Source organism: Sarcophilus harrisii, chromosome 1 (assembly GCF_902635505.1).
Source record: "Sarcophilus harrisii chromosome 1, mSarHar1.11, whole genome shotgun sequence".
Taxonomy (NCBI): domain Eukaryota; kingdom Metazoa; phylum Chordata; class Mammalia; order Dasyuromorphia; family Dasyuridae; genus Sarcophilus; species Sarcophilus harrisii.
In genome coordinates this window covers 379436112-379456181 of record NC_045426.1, presented here as the reverse complement: position 1 = coordinate 379456181, position 20070 = coordinate 379436112, and the positions used below count along the sequence as shown (strand labels likewise).

At 35.9% G+C, this 20070-nt stretch overlaps 1 protein-coding gene across 3 annotated transcripts in view; it reads left to right on the top strand.

The window, feature by feature from the left end:
- The window catches only part of KIAA1328 (KIAA1328 ortholog), a 562551-nt gene that overhangs the window by 480437 nt on the left and 62044 nt on the right, over positions 1-20070 (top strand). The window contains exon 10 of one of the 3 annotated variants that reach the window (XR_004230870.1): positions 8992-9120. The exons of the other annotated variants lie outside the window; for them this stretch is intronic. The gene's annotated coding sequence lies outside the window, so the exon portion shown is untranslated. The remainder of the gene's footprint in view (positions 1-8991; positions 9121-20070) is intronic. 3 annotated transcript variants of the gene reach the window in all.

Below are 20070 nucleotides of genomic sequence, written 5' to 3'. Positions count from 1 at the left end.
CCAAATATTTCTAGGGTCTCAGATTGTCCTTTCTGACATATTTCTTTTCAACTTTGGGAGGAAATGAAATAACTTGCAAGGAATCATGCTGTTTAAACTATACTAGTATCTTTTGATCAGGACCTTCATTTTGTCATTCTTACTTATACCTGCAATGGGAGATGCCTCCAGCACAAGGGCTGCTCATCTGCCTCTAGTGTCTAACCCACCACCCAATTCTCACTTGGGGCTCTAGAAAACTGTAACATGCAGCAGTCGCATGCCAGCAAGCCATTTTAACAGACAGGGTAAACCAGGTTGAGAATAACCAAGAGATTTGAAACCTATCAGTGAGTTGGAGGGAAAAGGGGAGGAGAGGTGTCTGCCCATGTGAAGACATTCCCAGGCAGAAGGTGCAGATAAAAACGACTTGTTCCAATGGCCACAGAGGCAGCTGAAGCACAGCCATCATGGAGTGCCTGGAGCTTGGTTAGATATCAAAATGCTTATGTCATTCAGCGCATCCCGGGCCATTGCTGGTCTGATTGGCTTTTGTCTTGCTACTGGAGTTGGATGACTCTGAAAGAGAGAGCAAGGCAGACAACTTCAAGCAACACAGCTTCACTTGGATCTAAAAATGGGCCGGTCAAAAAACAGCCCCATATCATTCTACTATTTTTACCTGTCTCAGAGCCCTGTGATGAAACCCCAGATGCAAATGTACTGGGAGAGGTAGTAATACCCTGTACACAGGTGGCCCAGGCCCAGGGTGATCATCTCACTGGGCTGAAGCAGCAGAGGCATTCAGCAGCCCTCTGAGTGTCTTACATGTTATTTTTTATATGATTTCCTGTTTACCTCCTGGCATGAAAAGGTGCCCTCAGAATTTTCTACATCATCTAGCCCTGCCTTCTTACTACAGCAAACTGGGATACCTACCACCTTGTGGTTGAAAAAGAAAAAAATGTACAAAATCTTTTCTGAAGATGATTCCATGTACAGTCAGCATGACCCAGCACCAGCTATGCAGGATTCTGATGCATTAGCACCCTAGATTTTACAGCTACAGTAAAACAGAGACACTCCTAACAGCTCCAGGTCAGAAAAGAGGGCTTGTGGTCAGGTCTTTAGAAGAATCTCTGAAAATAGCTTTACAAAACCCCTGAAGCTTGGAACAGTGCATCCTTTACTTTTGAAACAAACTTTAACAAAGAGTTAAAAGCCAAGTAAGTAATAAACTAGAAAAATGAGCAATAAACAAAAAAAGTTTCTGGTCATTGAAAGTTACTATGGTGGTAAGGAAGATCAAAACACCCACTTAGAAGAAGATAACAAAGTCATAACTATTTATTACATCCAAAACCTTCAAGAAAAATAAAAATTGGAGAAAAAAAAGAAAGAAAAAAATAAGAATTGGGCTTAGGCCATGGAAGAGTTTGAAAGAGATTTTGAAAATGGAGAGAGAGGAAAAATTAGGAAAAGAATTGAGAATGATACAAAAGGAAATACAAAAGCTAATAGGGAGAAGTGTAATGGGCTGAAGTTTGAGTTGATGCACTTAGGTCCCAAGTACATGAGGCTAAATAGTAATTGGGCTATACTCTATTAATATACATGATTGGATAAAGAATGGCCCCCGCCCACTCTCCGTGCAAGTCCTGATGTGTTGTACGGGAAATGACGATTTTGGTGGGTGGAGGCAGAGACAGGAACAGGAACTTCCTGTTCCTAAGTGTATCAACTCAAACTTCAGCCCATTACATCTCCCTCTTTCTTTTATTTTAGAACACAGGTGGTCATGCCATCCCTCACTCCTCAGGGAGGTCAGAGCCCCCAAAGGGAGGTGATCACAGCCTCCCTCCCTAACTTATCAGGAAAGGAGGTGAAAGCACCGAAAAGGAGGTGATCACAGCCTCCCCGACTTCTCAGGAAAGGTGGTGAATGCACTAAAAAGGAGATAATCACACCCTCCCTGACATCTCAGGAAGAGAGATGAAAAGCACCAAAGGGAAGTGGGGGTTGCTAGCGGGTTTCTGGGCTGAAGGGTCTTATTATGCACAAACCCATCAGCATGGGAGGTATTACACAAGCACATAGCAATAACGCAGAGGCTATTAGGGATGACTCTCCCCACAGAGAAGAATACCTTAAAAGCAAAATTGGCCAATTGGGAGAAGAAGTCCAGAAGATCACCAAGGAAAATAATTCCTTAAAAATTAGAATTGAGTTAATGGAAGCTAATGACTTTGTGAGAAATCAAGATACAATAAATCAAAACAAAAAAAAATAGAAAAAATGTGAAATATCTCATTGGAAAAACAGCTGACCTGGAAAATGGATCCAAGAGAGATAATTTTAAAATTATTCGTCTACCTGAAAGTCATGATAATAAAAAAAAAAAGAGCCCTGGACATCATCTTTCAAGAAATTATCAAGGAAAACTGTCCTGATATTCTAGAACCAGAGAGTAAAATAGAAATTGAAATAATCAATTGATCATGTCCTGAAAGAGATCCCAAAATGAGAAAACTCTCAGGAATGTGATAAGGAGAAAATATTGCAAGTATCCAGAAAGAAACAATCCAAGTATAGTGGAGCTATAATAAATAAAACACAAAACTTAACAACTTCTAGATTAAAGGACCAAGGGACTTAGAATATGACATTCCAGAGAGCTGTGGAGCAAAAAATATTGCTCAATATGGAGCAAAACTGAGTATAATCCTTCAGGGGAAAAGATGGATATTCAATGAGATAGAGGATTTTCAAGTTTTTATGATGAAAAGACTCAAACTGAATGGGAGATTTCATTTTCAAATTTAAGACTCAGAAGCATAAGGAAGTAATCAGGAAAGTGATATAGGGGATTTTATAAGATTTATCTTTTTACATTCCTAGATGGAAGAATAATACTTGTAACTCATTAGAACTTTATTATTATGACAGTTTAAAGAGCATATAAGACAGAGGGCACAAGTATGAGTTGAATATGAAGAGATAATATCTTTTTTAAAAATGATGAAATTAATAGGTAAGAGGGGAATATACTAGGAGAAAGGGAATGGTATAAATTATTTGCCATAAAAAAGAAGCAAGGAAAAGCTTTTACAGTGGAGGGAAAGTGGGGGAGGAGAGAGTGACTGAGTGAATCTTCAATTTCACCAGAATGACTCAAAGAAGAACACACTCAATATGGGTATGGAAATCTATCTTACCCTGCAGGGAAATAAGACGGTAATGAGATATGGGAAGGGGGGGATAGGGTGATAAAAAAGAGGGCATATTGTCTTCAACACTTTTGCCAATAGACAGGATGAAAGGAGACACAATTGTTCTATTTGAGGGGGGGGATACAATTAACAATAGTAATTGTATAAAGAATGTTGAAGCAAATTTCTCTGATAAAGTCTTATTTCTCAAACATAGAGGAAAAAAGACAAATTTATTTTTTAAAAAATATCCTAATTGATAAATGATCAAAGATATGATCTATGTCCAAAGAGCTATAAATTCATGTATATCCTTTGATCTAACAATGCTACTATCAGGCACAAATACCAAAAGAGATTAAAAAAAAAAAAAGAAAAAGAAGAACCACCTATATGTACAAAAATATTTGTAGCTGCTCTCTTTTCAGGGCCAAAAAACCCCCAAAATTGAGAGGAAACCCATCTACTGGGGCTGCATAATTTGCAGTATATGATTGTTATGGAATATTCTTCTTCTATGGGAAATGATAAGCAGGATGCCCCTCCCCCCCAAAAAAAGCCTTCAAAAGTCCCCCATGAACTCAAGCAAAGTGAAATGTACTATATACAAAGTAATAGCAATGTTCTGAGATGACCAGCTGTGACTTTGCTATTCTCAGCAGTACAATGATCCACACAACTACTCTGAAGGACTTGTGATGAAAAACTCTATCCATACTCAGAGAAGAAACTTATTGTGACTGAATACAGATTAAAGCATATGTGCTCTCTCTCTCTCTCTCTCTCTCTCTCTCTCTCTCTCTCGTGCGCGCGCTCTCTCTTTTAACTTTATTTTTCTTGAGAGCTTTTTTAAAATTAGGGTGGGAGTTCTACAGTTGCTTTTTTTTCCTACAACATGACTTTTATAGAAATGTTTTGCATAATTTTACATGTGGTTTCTTAATGGGAGTTGGGGGAGGGATAAAGGAGAGAATTTGGAACTCAAAAGTTTTAAAAACAAATTAAAATTCTTTTAAATGTAAGTAGGGAAAATATTAAATAAATAAATTTTTAAAAAAGAAAATTATTTCACTCACCATTGGTACATGGAATGCACATTTGCAAGAAAGCACCACCCCACCATTATCAGTATCTATATTCCCATGATGATGAACCTTGATGAGGTCAAAGAAAAATTTTCCTGGAGACCTTCATCATCAGTGTGCCAAAAAAGAACAAACTTGATCTTTTCAACAATATTGTCAGATGCCTTTAGCAAGGACAAAAACCACATCAAAGTCAGCTACCACACTGACAGTAAATTATTTAACCTGGAAAAGCTACAAGCAAAAACTAAAGTAGAAGGTGAGTTGATGTGCAGCTTCTTGTTTGCAGATGATTGTTTATCCAATGCAGCCTCTGAGATTGAGATATGAAACAAACTATTGTTATCTCTGCTGTTTATACTAATTTTGACCTCACAATTGGCACCAAGAAAACAGTTTCTTCACAGTCAGCACCATACCATGCATACATGGAAATATCACATGGAGAAATTTTGAATGCTTTGTCTAAGTTCACTTATCTTGTTAATTCCCCAGGGATGGATACACACACACACACACACACACACACACACACACTTGTTAGCACACACACACTTGTTAGTTAGTTAGTTAGAGTCACACACAAGTGTGTGTGTGTGTGTGTGTGTGTGTGTGTGTGTGTGTAAATAAGTGGGAGAGGGAGAGAGAGAGAGAAGATGAGGATGATGGCATGCATTCCAGACCTACCTCATTCTTTGGGAATCTGTGAAGGAAATGTGGGAGAGAAGAGGCATTAGCTACTTACCAAACTGAAGATCTGTAAAGCTGACCTCAATTGTTGGATGCCTGTGAAACCTGGAGGGCATACCAGATCATTCCAAGAAACTAATTGCTTTCATTTGAACTGTCTTAAGATTTTGAATACCATCTGACAAGATAAGGCACTTAGACCCTGAAGTCCTTTTTTGAGCTCTGAAGTATCAGGCATTCACAATCTATTGCAAGGAGTACAATTCTGATGGGCTGGCCATTTTGGTCTAATGGGCAAACATGCATTTGTCTTAAAGACTATTATACAAAGAACTCACTTGAGGCAAGTGTTTACATGGAGGTCAGATGAAGGAATACAAGTACACTCTCAAGGTCTTTCTGAAGAACTTTCAAACTGATTGTGAGACATGGGAGATACTGGCATGGGACTCAGATCAAAGAAGGCTTTGTGCTCTATGAGCAAAGTCAAATTGCAATAACTCCAAAGAAGAATGAAATGTGCAAATGTAGACACATTTTCACTCCAAATGGTCATATTGGACTATTTGTATTCAACCTGTTGTAGAGACTTCTGAGCTTATATTGATCTGATCAATTAAAATAGGTCATGCTATATCTTGGCATAGCAACGTCATTTTGATTCTCTTCAAGCATGAAGGACACCTAAGTATTAGTCTAGTCTTAAACCATTCATTGAAGAGGCAGTGTCTTTCTCAGAATCATGTAATACTATTCTTTCAGAATACTTCCAGACTTGCACAATAAATGTTAGAGTGCTTCCAACTCCAATTAATTGTCCCACTATCTGTCAGAGGATGGAGCTTTAAAACTCCCGAATAGCATTAATTATAAGCCCAAAGAATTTTACTTCTAAATAACAAATTCCATTAGCTGAAGTTTCAGATAAATCCTAAACAGATATTTACCATACCTTATATTTTTACCATAACCTTATATTTTTAACAGGAAGAATTTGTCTCAATAAGTTCACTTCTTTCATATCTAAGTAGATCTTTCTGAGTTCAAATCAGACCTCAGACACCTGCTATGTGATCTTGGACAAGTCACTTAATTGTATTTGCTGCAGTTTCCTCATTTATAAAATGAGTTGGAAAAAGAAATGGTAAACTACTCCAGTATCTTTACCAAGAAAACCCCAAATATGGGATCACAAGGAGTTAGACATGATTAAAATGACTGATTGACAAGTCTTGGGTTAGTATGCTCTATTTTTCAAAGTATGGAAAATAAAAGGAATATAAAATAAAGACAAAATAAGACAGGAATTATGATTTCTTTGATATAGGAAACTCCTTCTACCAATGAAGATTGGTACCTCCCTTCATAACTTATAATGTTAGCATATCCTGTGGCACCAAGAGATTGTGACTCACCCAGGAGGCGAAGATAATTAACAGTGTCAAATGCTATAGAGAGATAAAGAAAATGATAAGGACTGAGAAATGGCCATAATTTGGCAATTAAGGAATTGTTGCTAAATTTGGAGAGAACAGTTTCAATTGACTGATAAGGTAAAAAACTACATTATAATACATGAATGAGAAGTGGAGGCAAATGGACTAAGTAGAGAGCCTTGTAAGGACTAGCTGTGAAAGAAATAAGTGATGTAAGAATAAGACTTGAGAGTATGGTACAATCAAATGAAAGCTTTTGAGTTTCTGGAAATTTTTTGTTTTAAATGCGTCTATTTTCAGTTCCATATTCTCACTCTCTACCTCCACCCCATTGAGAATGCAAGAATATAATACTCATTATATACATGAAGTTATATCAAACATTTATGCATTAGCAATATTAGAGGAGAAGGATAAAGATAAATATATATATATGTATGTGTGTGTGTATGTATATATATATATATATATATATATATATATATATATGTCATTTGTGCACATCCACAAATTCTCCATTTATTTTAGGACAATTATTACAAAATCTATCATTTGTATCTCTAATCCAGTGCTTAACTGTGAAGAACGGGTATTTTAAAATCAGCCGGAGTCAGGAATTCAGGTTAGAGGAAAATCGTCAGTCTTTATTCTCAGTGAAGAAAGATTGGAGGTGGAAGAGAATGGGCAATAGCAATGTGTGTAGCTGAGTCAAGAAGCTAGCTAGACCAGCAGCCACATGACCAGCAGCTAGGAGTATGGAACCCAGGCCAGTCTCTCCCCGCTTCTCTTCCCCTCTCTCTCTCTCTGCCTCCACCCACTAAAATCGTCATTTCCTATACAACACATCGGGACTTGCTCGGAGAGTGGGCGGGGGCCATTCTTTATCCAATTATGTATATTAATAGAGTATAGTCCAATTACTATTTAGCCTCACGTACTTGGGACCTCAGTGCATCAACTCAAACCTCAGCCCATTACACTTAACAGTGCCTGATTTAAAATAGGCAGTTAATAAATATTGATTTGATGCTTATTCCACTTCTGATCCTGCTTCTAAGGCTGTTATTCAGTTAATAAATCTTACATGGCATTATCAGGCCTGTGGCATATTTGTAATATAGACCATGGTGTGCTAAGGAATTGAGGTTTAACAAGTGAGTCAGTGCAGATGTATAAGGAAGTATGAGAAGGGAGGATGTGACTAGTGTGAAACCCAGTGAAAACTAGGGTTTTTGGAATCATGGAAAGGTAGACACTAAGACTGATGGATGGAGGCTGGTTTTTTCTGCTATTACTTTGAGTCCTGATTCTGTTTCCTGTATCTTACCCCAAAAGAATATCAACATTATGCGTAACAGTGAGAAAAGAACCTTAACCAATGTTATGTCTCACTGGCATTGTCTCTGTTTAGGAAAAGAGCACTTGGAAAATTAAGGGATGGGAAGTTTCAGTAACCCCAACACCAGAGTATGGGAGAGTACATATCCGTATAAGTCTATAGCAGCTAGGCAGAAATTGGTCTGAGCTCTGATATAGTTGGCACTAGTCTTGCAGGACTGTCCTTTTAATTCTTTTATATTTGTATTTATAAATCTAAGTTAGTTGATAAATTTCCATGCGGATTTTATTATTTGTCAGACTCATTTCTGTTTATGTCTTCAAATTTAATTCTTAAGAGAAGAGAAATGCTGCACCTCCATCTCTTCTTTGTGGAGGTAGAATATAGCAGATGTGGAATATTGTATATGCTTTCCAACTTAAGAGGTACATCTAGATAGCTTCAAAGATCCCCTCCAACTCTAAGGTTCTGTGATTTCATGGTCCGGAGTGGGGATTCAGCTCCTAATTTGCTACTGTTTGCTCTATCAAGGAATATAATCATCAGATATGGAAGGATTATACAAAAAATGGTTAGCAAAGGACTGGAATCCAGGATAGATGAGGAAATAATAAGAGTACCAAGTAATCCAGGTAGTTAGGTGGTATAATGGATAGATTATGGAGCCTAGAATCAGGAAGAAACATCTTCCTGAGTTCAAATCTAGCCTTAGATACTAGCTGGGTGACCCTAGGCAAATCACATCATTCTGTTTGCCTCAGTTTCCTCATCTGTAAAAATTAACTGGAGAAAGAACCACTATGCTATCTTTGCCAAGAAAATCCCAAATATGATCACAAAAAGTTAGACATTATTGAAATGACTGAACAACTAAGCTATCCCTCAGTGGGTGCAAGTCTAGTTATCCAATTGCTATTAGTGGTCATTTAATCACCCATTAAGCATCTAACACTGTGGTAAGTCACTGTGTGTCAGGCACAGTGCCAGGTCCCAGTGATACCAAAAAAAAAAAAAAAAAAAAAAAGTGATAGGAACACAGGGCTGGTTGTAGCTTATGTTTCAAAGAGCCGACTAAGGTTAATTCTTGTAAATATAGGTCAGTGAGCTTTACTTTGATACCCTGCAAAGGTAGCAAAACAAATTTTTTATGGAGTTGGCTTGTTGATATTGAGAAAAGAATTGAGAATTACTAACACTGAGCTTGGATTTGTCAAGATTAATCTTACCGAACTAACCATTTCCTTTTTTGGCAGTGTTAAATGATTGGTAAATCAGAGGAATGCCAGAGAAGTAGTATACCTGGATTTAAGCAAGGCATTTTACAGATTCCCATGCTATATTTATGGACAAGATGGAGAGATATGAGCTGAATAATAGTACAGGTAGGTGGATGCAGGAACTGGTTGAGTGATCAGACCCAGGAAATTGAGCTACTGCTTGCTCAATGGCAACCTTGGAAACAGTCACTAATGGAGTAGTGTCACAGGGATATAACTTTGGGTTCAAAATTGTTGTCAGTCACATGAATAAAGGCGTAAATAGTATGTTTATCACCTTTTCAGATCACAGTAAGTTGAGAAAGTATATTTGATATAATTCAAATGAAAAAAGAAGTAAAAACAACAGGCCAAATTTAATATGTTGACACTTTTTTTAAAGGGGATAAATATGAATTCCTGCCCCATAACAATAGTGATATGTTTAGTTTTAGGTGCCACATTCTGAGAAGACCATCCCAACGCTGTAGCTCATTCCATGGAAGGAAAACTAGGTTGGTGAGGGGCACTAAGAACCATGTGTTGCTGAGCTCTAAAGACTCAATAAAGATACTTAGATGAGACATGATAATTGTTTTCACTTATTTGAAGAGCTGCCATGTACAAGAGGAATTAGACTTCACAAAAGAACAAAATCTCAGTTCTGGAGAGACCTTAGCAGACATCTAAACTACTCCATACTAAGTTCTCCAATTAAGTGATATTTCACTCTCATACTGCCAGCCCCACTCCAATGATGAAAAATTCACTAGATCCTGAAACTCATTTCCCTTTTGGATAGCTCTAATTGCTAAGACATTTTTTCTTTTATCATGATAAAATTTGCTTCTCAGCAGCTTCTATCCAGTGTATTCCTAGCTTTGCCCTCTGGGACTGAGGTAAATAAAGCTAACCCTTATTATGTATGACATTCCTGATAACTGAAGTCTTTTCTTCTTAGAACTCAAAATTCTGAGTTCCTTAAAATGAAAACTTTATGACAGGGCTTCAGGTTTCCTCACCATTCTGGTTACCCTCCTCCTTGAAATGCTCCAGTTTGTTGCTCTTACCAAAATATACCTCCCAGAATCAATTAGATTACAAACATTGAATAAGAGAGTACCAAATAAATGTCACCTCCTTTGTTCAGGCCACTATACTATCAAGGTAGCTTAAAGTCTTACTAGCTTTTTTGACTGCCATGTTACCTTGACTCCTTTTGAGTTTTTGGTACACTAAAATTCCCAAATATTTTTTACCCAAGCTGTTAATTATTTATACCTCAGTCCAATATTCTAGCTCCACATTCTTTCATTTACCCTTCCATTTATCCCCTTCCAGTTTTTTGGTGTCTACAAATTTGTGAAGTATCTTAACTATGCCTTCATCAAAATTATTAATGAAACTGTTAAACAGGAAAAGAGAGCGATTTTCTGGACCACTCCACATTAACATTCATCCATTAAAGACTGAAACAGTCATTCAACCAGTTCTGAATCCATCCAACTGAATTATCATCTATTCACATCTCTTCCCCTCTTTTTTCAAGGTTGTGTTGTGAGAGACTTTGTAAAATTCCTTGTTATATTGGGGTATTCAGTAGCTATGAAATTTTCCTGATCTCAGCAGCCTTGTTACATAGTTTGCCATGATCAATTATTCATTAATGTTCCATTTCCCTAATTAGAAACTTTGACATTGCCCTAACTGACCATAACCTCCTGGCATACCATCCCTATGTTTTATTCTTTCTATATCTGTTCTTTGCCATTGAGACTTTCAATCATTTCATTCCTCAATACCTTTTCTGACTCTGACATCATTTTCCTCTCTTTCTAAACTCAATCCAATAGCTCCCAATTTCTGTTTTACACTGTCTTCTGCTTTTGAATCCTTTTATCCATTTATCCAATTACTTTTGTCCTCTTGCCAAACTTCAGCCTTGGATTACTTTTACCATCTGCTTCCTATGCCCCTACTCACAAATTACTGAATAAAACTAGGAGAAATCTTACAATTCTATTAATTGGGTGCATTACAAATCCATATTTTCTTACTTTAATTGAGTTCTCATTGCAACAAAGCAGTCCTTTTTATTTTTTCCTAATTAATTCCCTACTTGACTTCCCAAAAAACTATTATAAACTTTTCTTTCCTATACTCAAGTCTCCTCCACACTTTATCCTGTACTCCCTTTCAGCTAGGAACTTTACCTTTTGCTTTAATGAGAAAATTGAAACTCTTCAGTGTGAGCTCCTTCTTTCTCCCATTTCTTCATTTTAGTACCCCTTGACATCATTTCCCACTCTCTATTCCTTTTCCCTTTCCTCTTTTCTGATCGAGGTGATCTTTCTCCTTGCCAAAGGCATCACCTCAATCTATATGAACACTTGATCCTATTCCTTTTCCACTTTTTCCAGCACACCATATTCATCAACCATCTTGCCTCTGGATTTTCAACATCTTTTATCAACTGCTTCTTTCTCCAGTGCCTTCAAATTCTATCTTTCCTCCATCCTCACTAAACCATATTTCTCCTCTCAGCGAGATTCCTTGAAAAAGCTCAACACTCACTTCCTTCCTTTTTTCTCTTTCACTTATTCTTTATCTCTTTGCACTCTGACTTCTGACCTAATCACTGAAAGTAAACTTCTCTCTTTAAAGTTATTAGTAATTTCTTAATTGCCAGATGATGGTCTTTTCTCATTTTTAAATATTTTCCAACTATCTGTGGCATTCAACATCATTGAATACCCTCTTTTCCTAGATATTGTTTCCTCTCTGGGTTTTCATGGGATTACTTAATTCTCATCCACCTGCCATCTGTGATCGCTGTTTCTCTGTCTTCTGACTTATCATCTACGACATGCTTCCTAAGTTTAGGTGTTCCTTAAGATTCTGTCCAAGGCATTCTTTTCTTTACCTCTGCCTTCTCTTAGGGTAGATTGATTAGCTTCCATAGGTTTAAATAAAAATGAATGATTACAGACATAAATGTTTTTGCACATAAACACATAATTTCTCTCTTTACCTGTACCTATGTATATGTGTGAGTTTATACATATACAAGCACACACGTGTATATACCCACAAGCATAAGTATAAGTATATAGACATAAATATGTCTATATAATATCAAATATATATAGATAAAAAATATTTTGGTTGTGTTGAATCATTTTTTTTTTCATTTTCAATGAAGTATTTTCTGATATTTCCTGATCCCATTTGGGATTTTCTTGGCAAAGAAAATGGAATGGTTTGCTATTTCTTTCTCCAGCTCATTTTACAAATAAAGAAACTGAATGAAAAAAGGCTGACTCAGCCAAGGTCACATAGTTATTATGTGTTTGAGTCCAGATTAGAACCCAGGAAGATGAGTTTTCCTGACTCCAGGCCCAACACTGTGACTCCTTGCTGTCCTTCAATATATAGATAGAGAGATAGAGATTTCTTCAGTCTCAAAGAGATATGTTAAAATTGGCAAGTCCAAAACTGAATTCATCTTTTTTTCCTACACTCTCCCCTCTTCCAACCTTCTCCATTTCTCTTAAATGTACCACAATCCCTCCATTGTCCCAGATTTATAATCAAAGCATTATCCTTAATTCCTCATTTGTCTTGCCATTTTTATCATCACAAAACCTATCACTTATAACCCCTTAGTTCAACTCATACAGGTACCACTTTATTTTAGGCCCTTATCACCTCTCTTCTAGATTATTGCAAGAGCCTTCTAATTGGTCTCTTTGTTTCAAGTGTCTTTTCACTATAGTCTATCCTATACACTCCTGCCAAAGTAATTTTCTTTGACATAGATTTTACTCTACTCGCTACACTCCAATGACTTCCTATTGCCTTTAGGATCAAATATAGCCTCTTCTGCTTAGCCTTTTAAAGTCCCATACAACTTGATCCCAACTTGTCTTTCTGATCTCACTAGATATTAGCTCCCTCATCCATGCTCGGCCACCTGGCTCAAGTATCCTTCTGTTTTGTCACATAGAATGCCCCATCTCCCATCTCTCTGATTTTGTATTGGCCATCTCATGGACCTGGATTGCAGTCCCCTTTTCCTTTACCTCACTCTTCCTTTTTAATATTGAGCTTTTGCATAGATCCTTTTCCTAATACCTCCAACTACTAGGGTACTCCCTCCAAAACTACCTTGTACTTTTTATGTATTTTATCTGCTTTATATTTATACTGTGTATACATGCATGTATATGCATATATACCACATAAATACAATACATTTATATATACATTTATAGCTGTTGTGAGACCCATTAGAATTTAAATTCTATTAGTGTGGGGATTGTTTCAGTCTATGGACTTCTATCCGTGGCACCTGACATTGTGTGGGGCACATAGCTAGCAATTAATAAATATATATATGGATGGATTCACTTAATGATGGACCTATACTTTTTTTTTTCACTTGATCTCCCCTGTCTTGCCCAGATGGAAAGTGAAGTATAATGCCCATTATGCTAGTGGCAGGAAATTGAAAGGTTTGGTCTCCTCTCTTTTTCCACTAAAGCCAGTTTGTTCCTGCTTAGGTATGCTTTCCCCAACAGTTCAAACACCTCTTCAATTTGGGTCCTCCTTAAGCGCAGAGCTCCATCAGATTCAGCCTCCTCAGTAGCAGAGGCTCCAGGAAACACACAGCTAGTACAGACTCTCAGCTAGGCGTGGTGTCATACCACGTGGTGTTTGCCAGTTCCCTTTGTAAATGCTAACAAGTCATCCTTTTGATAGTATATTTCCTAGGACTCAAAATCTTGACCTATAGTTGATTTATCTTAGTTGGCCACAGAAAGCAGAACTGCTAAAATTTACAGAGAGTGATATTATATAACTCAGCACAAGTAAAAATGACCTGACATTTTGAATTGTCACAAATTAGAATGTATAGTCTTCTAATTGAATTTAATAAACATTCTTAATATCTTGCTATCTGCCTAGGTGGTTTTATGCTGGACAGTGGGGATCCAAAGACAAGAATGACAAACTGTGCCCTCAAGTAATTTACATTCTACTCAGTAGCATAGTATTTAAACACACAAGTAAATATGAGGTAATCTGAGGAGAAAAAGATAATTAATACCCAAGGATGCTTAGAGGGTCTTTCCCGGAGGGACCATATAATCTAGGCATGAAGGATCTGAAGAAGAAAGGATGAATGAATTCCTGGCAGGAGGGATAGAGAGATGGGAGCTGGAATTTGGAGTTTGGAAAAAAAATAAAATTATAATTTTGCCTGGAATAATATGTACATAAAGAGGGATGAAGTGAAATAAGTCCAGACAATAGGCTAGACCTAGTTATGAGAAGTTTAAATGCCAAATTAAGAAATTTGAATTTATGCTAGTGGCAGGAAGGAGCCACTGAATAGTCTTTAACAGAGTGATGAATTGGTCAACTAATGATGTATAAAGGAAGATAATTTAGGCAGCTGTGTGGATGATGGATCAGAGAGGAGAAAACTGAAAGTAGCAGAGACCAAAAAGAAAAATAGTCAAGGTGTAAAGTGATAAAGCACTGAATTTGGTTGGTTGCTCTATGAGTATATCAGTAGTGGCAATATGTTAGTATGATAAAAGAGAGATAGAGACACAGACACAGGACAAACATAGAGAGAAAAAAATGAGAATAGATGAACATTTTCTGAGGATTTTGTAGAAGGAGTTCCTGTTTTATTATGAATTGGACTAGTTTGCAACTGAAATCTCCTAGTGATGAAATTCTTCATTCTGCAATTCTCCTGCTTAAAAAGAGGGATCTGAATTATTATGGATAAATAATATTTACTCAGTCTCAATAGGAAGCCAGGTGTGTGGCAGTACACCTAGAGTCAGGAATATCTGAGTTCATATCCTGCCTCAGACACTTATTATAAAATGTATGACTTTGGGCAAATCACTTTATGTCTCTTTTGTCATCTGTAAAAGATGGATGATCATAGACCTCGCTCATAAAGTTACTAAGAGGGTAAAAGGAGATAACATTTAGGTTTTTTAATTATAGTTTTTAAAAAGTATTTTTTTAATTTTTTATTTACAAAACATATGCATGGGTAGTTTTTCAACACTGACCCTTGCAAAACCTTCTGTTCCAACTTTTCCCCTCCTTTTCCCCACCGCCTCCCTTAGATGGCAGGTAGTCTAATACATGCTAAATATGTTAAAGTATATTTTAAATACAATATATGTATACATATTTATACAGTGAGATAACATTTGTTAAGTGCTTTGAAAACCTTAAAGCACTATATCAACACGGTTGTCATCATTGTCATCGTCATTGTCGTCATTGTTATATTTCCTTGAAAGATCTATAGGAAGAAACCTTGTAATTTTCTTTCCTTACTAAAGACACATTTCTGCATTTTTTTCTTCTTAAAGACTCTCCATCAATCAGTCATCAAAATTCACCAAGTAATTATCAAGTGGAGATCTTATGTCAGCTATTTTTATGGTGGTTAGTTGATTATGAAGTGGATTTTCCCCTTTCTTTGTTCTGGCATTTTTATGTCACTAGTCAGTAAAGCCTACTAGTCTTTGTCCAAGCACCAGACTTTGATCGAGTCATTTTGCAAGATTCTCAAAATCACAGATTTAGAGCTGGAAAGGACTCTGAAAGCTATAAAGTCCTACTTTGTCATTTTAAAGAGGGAGTGGAATGCATCTTGATAGTAGGGTTCATGACTAGGTGGTGTATCCTCTCTATTGCCTAGGATACACTCTGTGAAGGAAAAGAAAAAAGATGGGAGAAAGCCAAAAGCTTTCTCAGTTTTTTCTCTTATTCTTAGTTGTGATTTCTTCACTTTCCCTCTTTCAGTTTTAATTGGCTTTAGTGTGTCCTCTGGCTGAACTTGTTTAGCACTAGCTACCAGACCTCTAAGTGAAGTAAGTCATCCTCAACTCTTCTATCTTTGTGGCAGTAAATTGTTTTTATTGGAGTTACCAGCACTTATGTCAATATGCACTAAAATCTAACGACCTGTCTAGTTAAGAGTCACTGGCTGCAAAAGCCATTCTCTCTCCTGACAGCCTGTGCTGTTAGGCTTGGAAACCAAATTAAAGTACTGCTGTTCAGGTTCTCTACTGTAATCCTGACAGCTTCTCTTCCCCAAGTTTTACCTTTTTATTAAGACTATCATACTTCTAGATAGCCGTTATTATTATATACAGATGTTCACTGCATATTAACTATAATGCTGTCTTTCTTAGAGAAAGGTGGTATGGTTGATCCACCATCAGTGGGTATATGCATTGAGGTGTATTTTCTAATGGCACAGATCTTACATAAGGACTGTCCATATCAGGAGTGTATCATCTGTGGCTAAAGAACTAAGGAAAGTTAGCCAGCCTGTATAGGAAATTGATCATTTGATCTTAATTTCTTTTCTACTTTTCTATAATCACTAAGAAAAAAAAAGCCACCTTGACCACTCATAAAAATGAAGGAAAGTCTATGAAGCCTGACTGATATTATGACCTTATCTTATGGTATATTTAATTAATCATATTGCTAATTATAAAAAGTTAGAACCAACCTTGCTTATGAATAACATCTTATTTTTAGTACCAGTATCATCATCCAAAAGTTTTGACTAATTGCTTGCTTGCCCTGTAAGAATACTGTTACAGGACAGTAACAGTGTACAGGATCTTCATTTGTTTTGTAGATATTATTTTCCATGTATCTAAGTCAAGAATAATTTAATTTGTTCACCAATTACTTGGAATACTTTCTTTCCACTTTCATTTCTATCCCACATCCATCTTTTCTTGCAGATATCGCTAAAAAAAGTATTGTGGGAGAAAAAATATTGGATTTGGAATCAAAGGATCTAGTTTAAGTTCTACTTCTACCAATTACCCTACACCAATGGTGTGAAACTTAAATAAAAACAGATCCTTGCCAGCATATTAACTTAGTAAAACAAAAATCAACATTATCTATGTTGTATTGTATTTTTATTTATTTTATTAAAAATTTCTCAGATACATTTTAATCTGGTTCTGTAGGTTGACACCTCTTCTCTATAATTACAAATGTCTTTGTGTAAGTCATTCCATCTCTCTGAGCTTCATTTTTTTTCATTTTTCATATGATGATAATACCATTCTTTTCTACTTCACAAGATTATTTTAAGGTTAAAATGGAATATTTTGTGTAAGGTGCTTCTAAACTATCAAATATTATATAAATGTGAATTATTATTCATTCCAATTAAATCCCCCAACTAAATTACTCTAATCTGCCTCCTTCTTTCTCTTCTCCCTAGGTAATTAACATAAATATCAAATCTGTAAAGCTATAGTAGCATCCTTTTTTTTTTTTCTTATAATCCTGTCCTTTGTGATTAAATACATACTTGTTGAAACTAATTGTGGTCAATCTAATAACCAGAAATTTAGTATATTATATCTAAGTTAACAATTACGTCTTCAACTTAATGATTTTTTTTTTATTTAATTGATGATGATTCTTGTTCAAGACTCTCTCATACCATCAACAAAGTGGTTTACATTTTTGTTCTGAAACAATCAGGAAACAAATAGTCATAACCAAATGGAAACAGTGGCATCATTTATCACTTTGTTATATCTAATCCCTTCTAAGAGTTAACAACTAGTTGACCAACTGTTAGCCATTAGTTGAAGGAGTAAGACATTAGGTTAAGAAGAGGGGTGTTAATATAGGCACAGATTGTGATGGGGTTTGTTGTTTTTGTTAACTATAGCCACACTTCTTTTTGTCTTTTCTCTCTCTAATAAATTACCCAATTATAGCTATCATGAGTCCCATATTTCCAGTGCTTTCTGAATTCCCTTTTGCATCCATTAAAGGGCTTAACATTTCATACCTGCAGTAAATTGACCAGTGAAAGAGGATTTCCATTACTTGTCTTGGAAATCTTTACAGACTAATAGCCTTCCATGTGAATTACATTAGGGTTTTTTTGTTTGTTGTAGGTGTTTACATTCATTGTGTTCTTGTTCTCTTGTTCAGTTTCCACCTAAAGAATTGTAATAATAAGGAAGCCATGCCTTTTAAGGCTGTTCCATTGGACTAATTAATTAATTGAAAAGCTTTTCCCTTGCACTGAACTGTTTTGCCATTCTACCACTTGCTCCTATAGCTATCTGCTGAGTAAATCTAATCCTTCAACTCTTCAGATATATGAAGCTAACATGTCCTCCCTTTAGCCTCAGTTCCTTCAACCAATGTTATGTCATCTTTTCCAATCCCTTCACCATCCTGATTTCCTGTCTCAGAACTTTCCAATTTGTCAATGTCCTTCCTAAAATGTGACCTCTCTTACCATTCTTTAAGTATTATTTTGCCAGACTTCAGATAAAAATCAGATTCTTCCTTAATGCCTTTTACAAACCATTTCTCTGAATTTGACCTTTATCTTTGTGACTTTTCACTTCAATTCCATAGGGGTAAGTGCCAAGAAACCTAGAATTTCTCATTTCTATTGTCAAGTCCTATTATGGTCAGAAAAGTTTTCTTCCTCTTATTTTTATATGCTTAGCTATCAATGTAGGTATCGATTAGTATTGAAGAAAGCTTCTTTTTGTACCAAATTTCTTTAAAGTTTTCAGACGCCTATCCTCTATTGCCAAAATAAACAAATTCCTTCATTAGCAAGTACTCCTTTATGAACTTTCTTTAACAAGTGAATTATCTTAAGTTTTTCCTTGCTTTTAGTTGTCAGTAATTACTGGCTTTATTTTTTTTTCCTCCAATAAAGACTAACCTTCATCTCAGATGCTGGGAAAGTTTTATATTGCATGGTCATCTCCTCTTCCCATTTTATTAATGGGCCTCTCTTTCCCTTTGTTCATAAAAATTAGACTTAATCTCCAGTAGCATAATTCCAGTTATTCTCTGCCTCATTGTTGATCTGTGTCACTTGCCTAACTCAGTATTGTCCATTTTGGATTTTTTGAGTTTTCTCAGAATATTTTTAAAATCCTAAAAAGCATTACTTTAATAAAGTAATTAGATTATACTTCTTTCTCCTTATGTTACTGGTTTTTTTCCTTAATATTCTGTTCATATTTAATAAAGCTTTGTTAATATATGCCAACTACCTTCCAATCAGAATTATAATATAACTGGGTAAATCATTTTATATCCCTGAACCTCAGTTTCTTTGTCATATGATTATAATACCATTTTTATATACCTCACAAGGTTATTATAAGGCTAAAATGAAATATTATATGTTATGTACTTCTAAATTCTCAAATGCTTACAAATGTGAGTTGATGATTATAAATGCTGATGACTAATGGTTTCATGGAGAAAATATGCAGAAGCTTGTCCTCAATAATGAAGGAAAATTATAGAATTTTTTTTCTTACAGATCTTTTAGAGAGGGGTAACAACAACATCTTCCATCATAATAGATTTTAATATATAATGGCACCAGGCTTATTTGGTTTCTTTATTCCCTAAAATTTTTCAAGTAGCTGTTGATCTAAAACAAAGGCTGCCTCCTCATTGTTTTCAATCAATTCCTCCCTCATGGTTATAAAGAGAGGCAAATTTTCTTCTCCACTTAGAAGATTCTTTGCATTCTAGCTCATAAAGTTTTCTTTAACATCATTTAATAACATTTAAAATATCTTCTTAGCTCTTATATCACAGAGCTATCATGACACTAACAAGTATAATGTCCTTTGCCTTGTTTGGTTGAGTACTTTTCTCAGTCATATTCCTTGGTGGTAACAGTTCCCTTTGTTCCATATTTCCTATTTCTAGATGTAGATCTAGTTAGGATCAAAAGGTTGTCTGTCACTCGAGATTTTTTGGGGTGAAAATTACCTATATTTGGAACTTCTATACTCCTCATCCATGAACTCCCATACAGAGTCTATAAGCTCCCTCACACCCATTATTAGGTTTTTTTCTTATCTTTTTCTTGATGCAACATTTCTCATATTTTTTTGGGGAGGGTCATTAACTTCTATTGTCATGAATATTTTGTTTATATGAATCAGCTTACCAGGTTTCTGTTGTGACCAATGGGTCATAGTCTCCATCAATTAG